The sequence below is a fragment of the Dermochelys coriacea genome, chromosome 8 (genome assembly GCF_009764565.3).
Source record: "Dermochelys coriacea isolate rDerCor1 chromosome 8, rDerCor1.pri.v4, whole genome shotgun sequence".
In the NCBI taxonomy this organism is placed as follows: Eukaryota; Metazoa; Chordata; order Testudines; family Dermochelyidae; genus Dermochelys; species Dermochelys coriacea.
In genome coordinates this window covers 81,341,101-81,354,525 of record NC_050075.1, presented here as the reverse complement: position 1 = coordinate 81,354,525, position 13,425 = coordinate 81,341,101, and positions in this window count along the sequence as shown.

Here is a 13,425-nt window from a genome sequence, read left to right as displayed (position 1 = left end):
AGTAGAATGGGGCTCACTACATGATAATGATTATTTCTTGCCACTTATCACTGTTGCTTAACCCCTCTGTTTCATTAGCTTAGCACAGAGCAAATGCTTTCCCACATCCCTGCATTCCTCCTTGTAGCTCTACTAGTAAATCTACTGCTTAAATCACTTTTCTCTCAACAGGTAAGGAATAATAAAACAGTTGGCCAAAAAAAAGATCATTTATTGCATTATCTTAAAGTCGTTGACTCAAACTTTATTTATGTGCATTCAGCTGATTTCAGCAGAGCGGAAATCTTAGAGTGATGATCCTGGGCTCCTCCACTCTTAACCAGCAGATATTAGCAGGTAGGCTTCCATCCAAGTCTAGCACTGAGGTCTGGTCTATACGACAAAGTTAGGTCAACACAAAGCATCTTATGTCAATTCAGTTGTGTGTGTCTACACTTAAGTTTGTCTCCTACCAAAGTAAGTGCCCTGTCATGCCAACATAGTAACATAATCTCCCCGAGCAGCATAGAGCCATGGTTGATGTAGAGTGAGTGTAGACACTGCGTTACTTATGTCAACCCTAACTGTCCTCCAGCAGCTGTCCCACAATGCCCCACACCGACGATTCTGGTCAGTGTTGTGAACTCCACTGCCCATGGGTCTCAGAAACTGGAAGCCTCCCCTCCCCTTTAAAGCCCCCCAAGTTTTTTAAATACCTTTTCCAGATTGGCCAACACATCTGGCAGCTCTCCAGTGTTGAGTGCAACTGACCAGCTAAACATTCTGGCTACATGCTCCAGACACTCCTGCCTAGTGTAGACAGGAGACAGTGGATCTCTTGGGCCTGTGGGGAGAAGAGGGAGCAGGCACAGCTCTGAAGCAGCCGTAGAAACGTGGACATCTATGAGCAGACTGCTCAGGGGATTGGCCTGGGAGGCCAACCATCAATTCAGTGCCAAGCCTCATACCTGCTGCTTTTACCACAAACTCCATACCATACTCGGTAGAGACCCCACCATCCCCTTCTCCCCCACAGCACCATGGATACTCCGAGGACCCCAAGTCACACAGGACATGAATAGTGAAGAGGAGGAGGATGGGGACCCTGGTGACCAGGGATCCAGCTCCACCTCAGTTCAGCTGGTCCCACCAGTCAAGCATGCGTGAACCTGATGCAAGAGAATGAACCTCAGGTAAGGATTTAGATAAATTTTCCATTATAGGAATGGCACCCCCCAAAGTAGCACGATATCTTTTGACTTTTCATTAATTTACTCGTGCTAGGTAGAGTTCTGATACACCCAAGTGAGGCACAGTTGCTATCTGCTGTTCATTCCCCTGAAGTTAGGCATAGGAGTAATCCAGCAGTTGGGAAAGAAAGTCCCTATTGCAGCTTTCTGAACAGGCCTGTGTTCTTACAAATGCGAGCATCATGCACCTTTCTTAGCCAAAAAACACTGATATTAGTGAAGCGTCCCCAGAGATCCACCAATGTCAGCATAACCATAAAATAGTAGCCCTTTCTGCTGGTGTACTCTCTGAGAAGGTGGTCTGATCCAAATGATAGGGATATTAGAAACAGGAGGAAGACATATTACTCAACAGGGTTGGGCGGGGGGAAGATAATAACAGAAATTGGAAATGGCAGAAGTGCTAAATGCTTTTTTTGTTTCAGTCTTCACCAAAAAGGCTAGTAGTGATTGGACAGCTAACATAGTTAACACCAATGAAAATGAGGTAGGATCTGAGGCTAAAACAGGAAAAGAAAAATTAAAAATTACTTAGACAAGTTAGAGATCTTCAAGTTGGCAGGGCCTGGTGATATACATCCTAGAATACTCAAGGGGCAGTGTAGCGGGGTGGTCACCCGCTCCCAACCAAAGGGGTTAAAAACCCGGCCTTGGAGAGGGCCAGGGCTGGGAGCGTTAGGCTGGGGTTGATTGGGAGGCAGTCAACTGTGGCCATGCCTCAAACAGACTCAGCTGACCCTATAAAGGGGCTGCTGGGCTGAAGCTCAAAAGACTCTCTCTAGCTTCTGAGAGGGAGGGACCTGGCTGCAGAGTACCTAGATTGGAGCAGGGCTCGGGAAGGGCCTGAGGAGCTGGGGATCTCCAGCCAGGAAAGCAGTGGGCAGGGCGGCCTTGGGGGATGAAGCGGAGTGGGGGCAGGAAGAGGTGGAGTGAGGATGGGGCAGAGTAGGAGTGGGACCACAGTCCAGGCACTGGTGGCCCCCCTCATTTCTAAGGAGCTTCGCTTCTAGAACTCCCAAGGTAGCAGTGGACTGTCAGTCAGGCCTCTGGAAGGTGACCCACACTCCATCCATGGCACTTCCCCCCCTGCATGGCCAGCTTTTTGGGGGGAGACCTAGCCTCCCCTGGCCTCTTATACATGCCACCCATGAAGATAATTCAACAAATAACTTGAAAACACCTAAAAGATAATAAGGTGATAACTAACAGTCAACATGGCTTTGTCAAGAATGAATCATGTCAAATCAACCTAATGGCTTTTTTTGACAGGTAACATGTCTTGTTGATAGTGCGAAAGCAGTAGATGTGGTATATCTTGACTTTAGTAAGGCTTTTGATATGGTCTTTCATGACCTTCTCATAAACAAACCAGGGAAATACAGCCTAGATGGAGCTATTATTAAGCTGAGTGCATCACTGGTTGGAAAACCATTCCCACAGTGTAGTTATCAGTGGTTCACAGTCAAGCTAGAATAGCATATCAAGTGGGAGGTCTTGCTTCAATCCTGGGTGAGGTTCATAAAGAATACATCAATAAAATTTGTAGGTGATATCAAGCTGGGAGGAATGAAAGTGCTGTGGAGGATAGGAAAAAAATCAAAATGATCTGGAGAAATAGCCTGAAGTAAATAGGGTGAAATTCAATAAGGACAAATGCAAAAGAACCCCACTTAGGAAGGAACCAATCAGTTGCACCCATGCAAAATGGGAAATGACTGCCTAGGAAGGAATACTGCAGAAAGGGATCTGAGGAGTTACAGTGAATCAAAAGCTAAATATTAGTCAATAATGTAACACTGTTGCCAAAAAATAATAGTGAACTCATTCTGGGATGTATCAGCAGGAGTGTTGTAAGCAAGACAAGAGAAGTGATTCTTCCATTCTACTCTGCACTGACAAAGCTTCCACTGGACTATTGTGTCCAGTTCTGGGCACCACATTTCAAGAAAGATGTGGCCAAACTGAAGAAAGTCCAGAGAAGAGCAACAAAAATTATTAAAGGTCTAGAAAATACGACCTATGAGGAAAGATTGAAAAAACTGGGTTTGTTTTAGTCTGGAGAAGAGAACACTAAAGGGGAACATAACAGTTTTCAGTTACATAAACGGTTGTTACAAGGAGGAGGGTGAAAAATTGTTCTCCTTAGCATCTGAGGATAGGACAAGAAGCAATGAACTTAAATTGCAGCAAGGGCAGTTCAGGTTGGACATTAGGAAAAACTGTCAGGGTAGTTAAGCCCTAGAACAAATTGCTGAGGGAGGTTGTGGAATCTGTCATTGCAGGTTTTTACAGGTAAGAAACACTGGTCAGGGATTGCCTAGTTATTATGTAGCCCTGCTTTGAGTTCACGGGACTGGACTACATGACCTATTGACATTACTTCCAGTCCTAGACTTCTATGATTCTATATCCAGTGCAGAACCCCATAGCTGCAAATCCATCCATTATGTCCTGCACATTGCCACGAGTCAGAGTCCCACATAACAGGAATCAATTAGCCCTGCACTCTTGTATGTCAACAGCCCCCCCCGCCCCAACAGTGGATTTCCCAATTCCAAACTGATTCCCAAGTGATCAATAGCAATCTGGAATTGTGAGTTTCCACAGTGTGATTGCCAAGCCTTTCTTCACTGTCACTGCAGCTCTTATGTTGATTTCCCTGCACTGGAGGGCTGGGGCGAGCTCTGCACACAGGTCCATGAAAGTGGCCTTGGAGATCCTAAAGCCACTGCTCATCATCCCACACCTGCATTATGATGTGATCCCACAAGTCAGTGCTCATTTCTCAGGCTGAGAAGCAGTGCTCTACCAACTGCAGCTGCTCTGTGAATGCCACCAACGACCTTAACTTGGTTCTTGCTTTGTCCCACAACTGTTTGTCCTCCAAGAAATAGTCATGTTCCCCACTGATTCGGTTCTTCTTGCAGCTCTGCAAATACCAGAGGATTGCATACTCTGTGCTTGTAACACTCATGACAACAGTGCAGAGCTGTTAGGCTCCATAGTTTTGTTAGAGATCTTCGACAGTGAAGAGAGGCATGTAGGTTTGTGGGATTTTGAAAAGAGGCATGAAAATTACAGGGTACATGTGACATTATGGGATGGAGACAGCTGCAAACTGGGAAGGTGACCCCTGCTCCCAGTCACCCCACATGACTCCTCACAGCCCCATCATGCTTTGCCAAAACTTCCCCAAATGACAGTGCGCTGGTGAGTTGCACCCCTTGTGCACCACACTGTGCGTCAATAAAAGCACTCCTGGTGAGTGTGCACACCATCGACATAAGAAGCCAAGTAAGCACACGCACAAGTGATTTATTAACTGCAGCAGCTTTATGCTGATGTAGCTTACATCAACATAAGTTTGTTGTGTAGACATGGCCTTAGCCAGCAGTGCAGAATGAAACACAACAGTGGTGAATCCAGCACCACTGGCAGCAGAAAGAATCCAAGAAAGGGGGTGGGGCAGTGTACACAAAATCCTTTGTTTTTATTCCTTGTCCTGTAATCAGCCCCATTCTGTTGTTGACCAGATTAAAACACCTGTGTGAAAGTCCTGGGCCTAGTGAAGTCAATGGCAGAACTCCGGGATCTCTATAAGTATCTTTCCACTGCAGTCAGCTCATTGTTTTTGCAGCATAAATATCTAAGAATAAGACTGATAACAGTAAAGATTTCCATTCCCCCAAATACTTTGATCATAAACACATGCTTTCTTTCTCTTCACCACTTGTAACCTTGTTCCTGCATTTCTCACACCCCAATAAGCACTGTTTCAGATGGCCAGTGTACATGTAGTTTTTTTCCTCTGCTAGATCAATACCTGTCTAAGACTATTTACTCACCATAAGGGCTCCGTCACCCCTGCACTTCTGTTAGTCTTACATTATTTGCTTGTTACTGCAAGTTCTTCCTCTTTTACTTCCTGATTATCGCTTGTCTCAAATAGGATTTTTTTTTGCACTGCTATTTATTATAGAGCGTACAATGCATTTTCCTCCTAATTATCTAATCAGAGGGTCCTTCCAACACAAAAATTGCAGCTCAGTTTTCCAACACTATATACAAACATGCATTTCAGCTTCAATTCTTGTTCAACAGCAGCTCAAAAGAGATAAGTAAGTGATCAAAAAGTGGACAGGCAAGACATATGGGACCAGAGAAACTTGGTCCGCAGGAATAGATGCAAAATACAAGTACAGGTAAAATTTAGGACAATCCAGTCCATATGGGAATGTGTCAAAATTTACTGCACTATCTTTCTGTAAATGCATTCATTCACCAATCAACCATCTATATTCTGATCGTAACGGCTGAAATAACCAATGAAGTTGGGATATAAAGGAAAATAAGTAATTTTTGGATATTTGGTGCTTAACAACTGTTTAACTAAGCCTCATAACACCTCTATGAAGGACACAAATATTATTCTTCTCATTTTGTGTAGAAGTAAGCCTAAGGAGAGTATAAGTAACTTATCCAAAGTCAAACAGCTGGTAAGTGACCAACCAAGAAATGGTACCCAGGTGTCCTGTCACCACACACACTACTTTACAAACCACACAGAATATAAAGGATGCCAAAAATGTTGTTATAAACATTGTCAAATATCCAAAAGTTACTGATCAGTGAATAAAAACAGAGAGATACTCCTGGTGAGTATGAGCACTGCCAATACAAGGAGTCATGTATGCACATGCACAAGTGCTGTACTAATTTATGCCGATGTAACTTTCATTGACATAGAACTTGTGTACACTACAAACCTAAGAGTCTAAATATGATTTATCATCGCATTGGGAGACCCAACTAACTTGCTCACCTTTGGACATTAACAGCATATGTCATTTTCTATATTAAATCACTGCAGGAGGTTGATGAAAGATACAAAGACCACCTGAAAAACACAGAATGTTTTGCAGTTCGTTCTTTACTAGTTTCTATTGGAGCATCCTGGAATGGAATAAAGAGGTCAGACTCTAGGACCAGACCAATGTGCTACACTTCCTTTTTCAATCTTTCTCAATTCCCTCCTACACATCTGTTTGACAGCAGGGGTGCATAAGGAGTTCGGACCGAAAAGAGCCTCTATTGCTACCCATTGAGGTTGCCTCTTGAGTCTTTTAGCTGAGGAGAAGATACCAGTGGAAAGCACCTAAACCATCCCAGTACGAGTTGAGTTTGCTCCAGACCGTATGGCAAATATACAATATACAAGAAAGCAGGACCTTGAGTGAATAAACTGCATTGTCAATGCCCCTAGCAGTGAGGATTGAATAAGAAATTTACTTACTGAGAGTAAGATTTAGGTAAGCACGTGCTAAAATACTTCACTGAATAGGTTTGGACCTGAGGGCTTTCTGCTATACAGATGCTTTCCTGAACCAGGGCTTGAAAGTGTTAGGATTGGCAGGTCATGTCCAGCTCTAACCTAATGCCGGAGTAACAGCCAATCCGAGGGAAGTTCTGACATTGTACCTCTCCCTGTTGAGGCAGGTAGGAAGCTGTTCTCAGCTAGTCACATTGATGTGCGATTGATCACTGATCCCAATCCCATCATCATTTACATGGATTGCAGCCATAAGTAGCCAGATATAGAAGATTCTTGAGTGAAAGGGTTTAGGGTCCCAGTCCTGCTTCCACTGAAGTCAATGGGAAGACTCTCTGACTTCAGTGGTAAGAGGATCAAACTACAGGACTTTTATGTAGCTTCTTGCTCACCTAAGCGGAAGAGATAGAATTGCTATGCCACTCCACTAATGGAAGTTCTATCAGATAGGCTTCACTCAGCCCTGTTTGAATCTTATAAATCATGATCTTTGCCCATACTCTGACTGAACTCTTATTTATCAGATGTGCCTACCTGCTTTCAGATGTCACCAGTCTCTACTTTGCTCCCCTTTTATGGAAAGGTAGCATCATTAGTAGCAGGGATTTTGACATGGAACAGATGATATCTAGACTGAGGCTCTTTGCAGCTATAGCTCAATTATTAAGAATAACAATTAAAAAAAGACAGCACTATAGCTTGCCTTTGAACTTGACATGAAATGGGAACTTTGACATAAATTACATTAATTAATTAATTCACTTTTGCAGCTTTCTAATGGTAGTTAACCTTTTCAGCTCTAGCAACTATTCAGATTGCGGTAATTATGAAGAGTGCATGGTGCACAATGTATGATCAAAATTGTATATGCTTGAAGTGTAAAATGCTATGACAATAAGACCAGAAGAATAAATGTATTGTTTTAGTTATCAACAGATGCATTTATAGCTGCTTGCAAAAATCACCAGTAAATCGCTCAGATGAATGAATTCCTATATATAAATTCACAAAATAAAATAAAAATACAAAAAAAACTGTAATTGGGTGCATGTTAAATTTATCATCCATTAAGCCATAGACAATATTAAAGTGTTTTTTGGAGGGGGGGATGGAAACATTTTAAATCACAAATATAGTGTTGTTCATCAGAGTATTCCAGTCATAATAGGATATTTTTAGTGCTGGGCATGATAATGAAAACTCTATGCACATTTTTCCTAATACTCAAATACTGTGTGAGGAATAGACAGTCTGATTTTTCCACTTAAGTTAAAAACAATTAGTTGCAATGTTATGCATCTTTATTGGATGTCAGAGAATGATTTACTAGGGATTCTTCAGCATGTTGTCATTTCCCAATCCAATCTCATCATGTCAGTTTGTAGCATTCCTTGATGCAAAACCTACAAATTGATGACTAAAAGGCAAAACAAGTAAACAAACGAAGGAGTGAAAATAAACGTGGACTCTCTGCTGCCTCAGAGCTTTCCCATTTATACCATCTGGGATCTCAGTTGCACCCATCTAACTGATTAAGATGCCTTCTACACCTCCAAGAGCTTTTGGCCCTAAACACATTTCGTTTCAGTAGCTGTGCTCCTGTAGTGAAATCTTTAGTTGGTCCTTATTCAGAAGTTGCATAACTTTTAGTGCAACCCCTTTCCTTCACACAAAAAAAGTAAAGTTAACGTGTTAGATATTTGGTTTTGTAATATTAGTAAGGTTGGGAATTTTCAGAAATACTCTGATTCTGCTCCCATTTACTTCAACGTGAGCTTCATTCAACAGAAGCAAAGTCAGGCCAAGGCTGAACACTTCTGAAAATCCCAGCCAAAATGCTTAATGAATCACACCTCCACGTTCAATGCCATTCCCCAGTCTGCTTCTGACACCCTACTTACTAATTCTGTTGACTTCAGAGTCTTGCACCACTCTGAACCTCTACTGGTCCTGCCAAAGAGTCCCCATGTTGCTACATTATGTGATGCACATTAGGTACTGACTGTTATGCAGTCATTCCTAGAATGCACTTTAGCATTCCTAGAAAACTGTCAATAAACCAGTTTTTGTTGTTGTTGATTTAAATTAAGCTTTATTGAAAGAATAAATAGAAAACCAATGGAGATTGATGAGGATGATGGCGCTTTCAAGTTGTACATATAGGTTCCAATTCAAAGCCCACTGAAGTTAACTCTGTATAGAACTATGAAATAGTTAAGGTCAGAGAGGACTATCAGATCATCTAGTTTGACTTTCTGTATAAAACAGGCTGTCATTACACTTCATCCAGATACCCCTCTATTAAGATCAAAAATTTTAGTTAGACCACAATCATTTCAATCCTCAGGAAGCTAAACTCTGGGCCACAGGCAGAGAATGAGAGATCCTATTCCTCCACAGTGGCAGGAAATTGATTAGGTGAGATATGCTTAGATGACCCACATAATTTCAAGGTTACTGCATTTTTCATATAGCATATGCCTTATGCCCTGGGTGCAACCACCATCATGCAACTTGTCTTAGCTGCCATGTGTCAATTAATTACCCATGAAAAGCTAACTTCTTAGAAGCTACACAAACCCTTTATTAAAACATGTAATTCAATTGATATAAATGGCCTTTGAATCATGTGATAATATGATCTTATTGCTTTTATACTCATCCTTCTTCCACTCCCACTCTTTTGCCTTTATTTGCTACATCTCATTTTAGACCGTAAACTCTTTGAGGCAAGGATTGCCTTCCTATGTGTTTGTACAGCAGCTTGCACAATGGAGCCTCAGAGTCTGGTTAAGAATGTAAGAATGTTAGTGTGGCGCTGAAAGAGAATAACCATGGGAATATCATCATCTTATGAGATTCACTCCACTCACCTCAGGCATTAATAGTTGTACAATTATGTAGCACTTTCTACCAGTGTAGCAACATCTAGTCTTGTAACCCCCTTTTTTACTTCAGTCTGGAACCTTCCTAAATATCAAACAATACAATGAGTATGGGGGTTTATAATAGGGATAATTGCCTATTTTCAAAACTAAAGTGGAGATCAGCCAACTTTATCATTTGTAGCCTAAGAAAAAAATTGAACCACATTCTTCAGAGTGTAAAGATTCATGCCTTAATCCATCATGCCATCTATCCCCAGTTTATTAAAAATGCATTCTATCTATAGACAATACTTGTACAAATTTCAAGGCCTCTTGTACATAAGGGCTGTTGTTTAGTATTCTGCAGGAGACAAGCAGCTTTGTCCATATAATTTCAAGGTGACTGCATTTTTATGTAGCATATGCCTAACACCCTGGGTACAATAACTACTACCATGTAACTTGTCTCAGATTTTCATGGGTAATTAATTGATAAATGGCACCTAACTTCTTAGATGCTATATAAGCCTTTTATTAAAACATGTAATTCAATAAAGAGCAGGATAGTACAAGTCACAATGAAGGACAGTTGCAGTTTATTCATTTTCATACACTGAATTTTGAAGCACTGGGGAGGAAGGATGGTTCAGTGCTTTCCCTTATGATGGGTCATCTGCTCTCAGAAAAAAAACTGACACGACTGTCTTTGAACAGTAACTTCAAATTAAACTGAGGAGAGGATAGAAATCTTGAAGCCTACCCTCTGGCTAAGGTTATTCTCTGTGGCTGGAACTTGGAACCTTATGTAAGGAAAGACAAATTAGCAGACTGAACATATAAACAGAAAAATCAATAAAACAAAAAGAAGCCTGCCACTGGAAAATAAAGATTAAATGAAAGCAAGGATAGGATGACAATAGATATACTGGAAGTGCCAGACAAAAAATGCATTGGATTGTTTTGGTTAAATTGGGTCAGAATTTTAATGTTTCCTAAAACTGGAAGCACAAATATTATTTCAGTGAGAGATTAAGTGCAATGCCACTGGAGGAAGGAAGGATAAAAATAAACCCATATTTACCAATGCTAAGGAAACAAAGAGCAGGTGAAAATCTTTGGTAAATTATTAGCGAAAATGACCCCAGCCCCATTTCATAAAAGTGATCTTTCTATCAAAGCTAAAAAAACAAACACTCTTATTAGCTTTTATAAATCCTGATTCAAGTTCAAAACTGGAAGTGGGACTGCCTAGGAACACATGGTTAGATCACAAATAAGTAGTTATGAATGGACTTTTCAAAACAGCTGCGTGACATTCTGGACGCTTATAAAGAATTTAAAGTTATACCTGAGAATGAGCGTTTCAAATAAATGCAATATTATACTGCAGTAGAGTGTGCAATGTTTGCTAAGAACTGCATTCCTGTCAACTTTAATTGTTTAAAAGTGATAAACTGTGTCACTGAATAAGGCTTTTGTAAAAAGCCTTACAGTATAAGATCAGTCATAAACACAAGCTTAATTAGTTTTTGGTCCAAAATAGCTCAACTCTGGTGACCTTCCAGGCAAGCTGCAAAAGACATCTGTTTAACTGGGCTTTTGGAGAGGACTGAGAGTATGTTTCCTATAATGAAGATGGGGGTGGAAAGGAGTTTCTATAGGTGGCTGGCTAGCGGAGTTCCTGTTTGAATGATTCCTTTAATGCTGCTGGGATTTTGTTGTGTTACTGGTTGTGTGTTAAGGCTCTAGGTGCCCTGAATAGAGGTCTCTATTATTTAAATTGGGCAGATGATTTATTTAAAAGTCAAAGTCTCCTCTTTAGGTAGGCCATTGTAATTGTTGTAGTGTTTTCTTTGCCAAGAAAAATATTGTGCAAGCTGCAATATTTTTGTTTTAAGTAAAAACAAAACAGACAAGCTGCATCCAAGGTAAATTCTGTTTCCCCCATTCTTTCACTTCTAAACCTTATTTTGAACTCTGTTCATTTATCTGCTTTCACAGAGCTGGGAAAGATGATCCTGCTCTTCTTAGACTTGTCCAAATTGATGTTGCAGTTCAAACACATGATTAGATCCTCCCACTACATTGGCCCATGGTTTATAGAACGCAATTCAATTTACACTCACATGATACAATTTAGAAGGAATTAGACAGACATCTGGGTTAAAGATCACCCTTTTCGGATATCCCAGAAAACCTCTTACATCTAGACATCATATTTCCTCACACATTTCCAGAATGAGCCATTTACAATGCATACTTTGCTTCTCTACAAAAGAAAAGACACTAAACTATCTCAACTACTATATGCCACAAGGGGCCACAACAGTGGTTCCCTTAACCCACCCAGCAATATTGTTAATCTATCCAACTATACTCTTAGCCCAGCAGAAGAATCTGTCCTATCTCAGGGCCCCTCCTTCTGCCCCTCCATCCCCACGAACATGATACAGTTCTGTGGTGACCTAGAATCCTATTTTTGACGTCTCCGACTCAAGGAATATTTCCAACACACCTCTGAACAACATACTAACCCACAGAGACCTTCCTACCAAGACTACAAAAAAAAAGGATTCTGGGTGGACTCCTCCTGAAGGTCAAAACAACAGACTGGACTTCTACATAGAGTGCTTCCGCCGACATGCACGGGCTGAAATTGTGGAAAAGCAGCATCACTTACCCCATAACCTCAGCCGTGCAGAACACAATGCCATCCACAGCCTCAGAAACAACTCTGATATCGTAATCAAAAAGGCTGACAAAGGAGGTGCTGTCGTCATCATGAATAGGTCAGAATATGAACAAGAGGCTGCTAGGCAGCTCTCCAACACCACATTCTACAAGCCATTACCCTCTGACCCCAATGAGGGTTACCAAAAGAAACTACACCATTTGCTCAAGAAACTCCCTGAAAAAGCACAAGAACAAATCTGCACAGACACACACCCCTGGAACCCCGACCAGGGGTATTCTATCTGCTACCCAAGATTCATAAACCTGGAAATCCTGGACGCCCCATCATCTCAGGCATTGGCACCCGACAGCAGGATTGTCTGGCTATGTAGACTCCTTCCTCAGGCCCCACGCTACCAGCACTCCCAGCTATCTTCGAGACACCACTGACTTCCTGAGGAAACTACAATCCATCGGTGATCTTCCTGAAAACACCATCCTAGCCACTATGGATGTAGACCAACACCAACCCTCTATACCAACATTCCACACAAAGACGGACTACAAGCCTTCAGGAACAGTATCCCTGATAATGTCACGGCTAAACTGGTGGCTGAACTTTGTGACTTTGTCCTCACCCATAACCATTTCACATTTGGGGACAATGTATACCTTCAAATCAGCGGCACTGCCATGGGTACCCGCATGGCCCCACAGTATGCCAACATTTTTATGGCTGACTTAGAACAATGCTTCCTCAGCTCTCATCCCCTAATGCCCCTACTCTACTTGCGCTACATTGATGACATCTTCATCATCTGGACCCATGGAAAAGAAGCCCTTGAGGAATTCCACCACGATTTCAACAATTTCCATCCCACCATCAACCTCAGCCTGGATCAGTCCACACAAGAGATCCACTTCCTGGATACTACGGTGCTAATAAGTGATGGTCACATAAACACCACCCTATACCGGAAACCTACTGACCGCTATGCCTACCTACACGCCTCCAGCTTTCATCCAGACCACATCACACAATCCATTGTCTACAGCCAAGCTCTATGATACAACCATATTTGCTCTAACCCCTCAGACAGAGACAAACACCTACAGGATCTCTATCAAAAGCATTCTTACAACTACACTACCCACCTGCTGAAGTGAAGAAACAGATTGACAGAGCCAGAAGAGTACCCAGAAGTTACCTACTACAGGACAGACCCAACAAAGAAAATAACAGAACGCCACTAGCCATCAACTTCAGCCCCCAACTAAAACCTCTCCAACGCATCATCAAGGATCTACAATCTATACTGAAGGACGA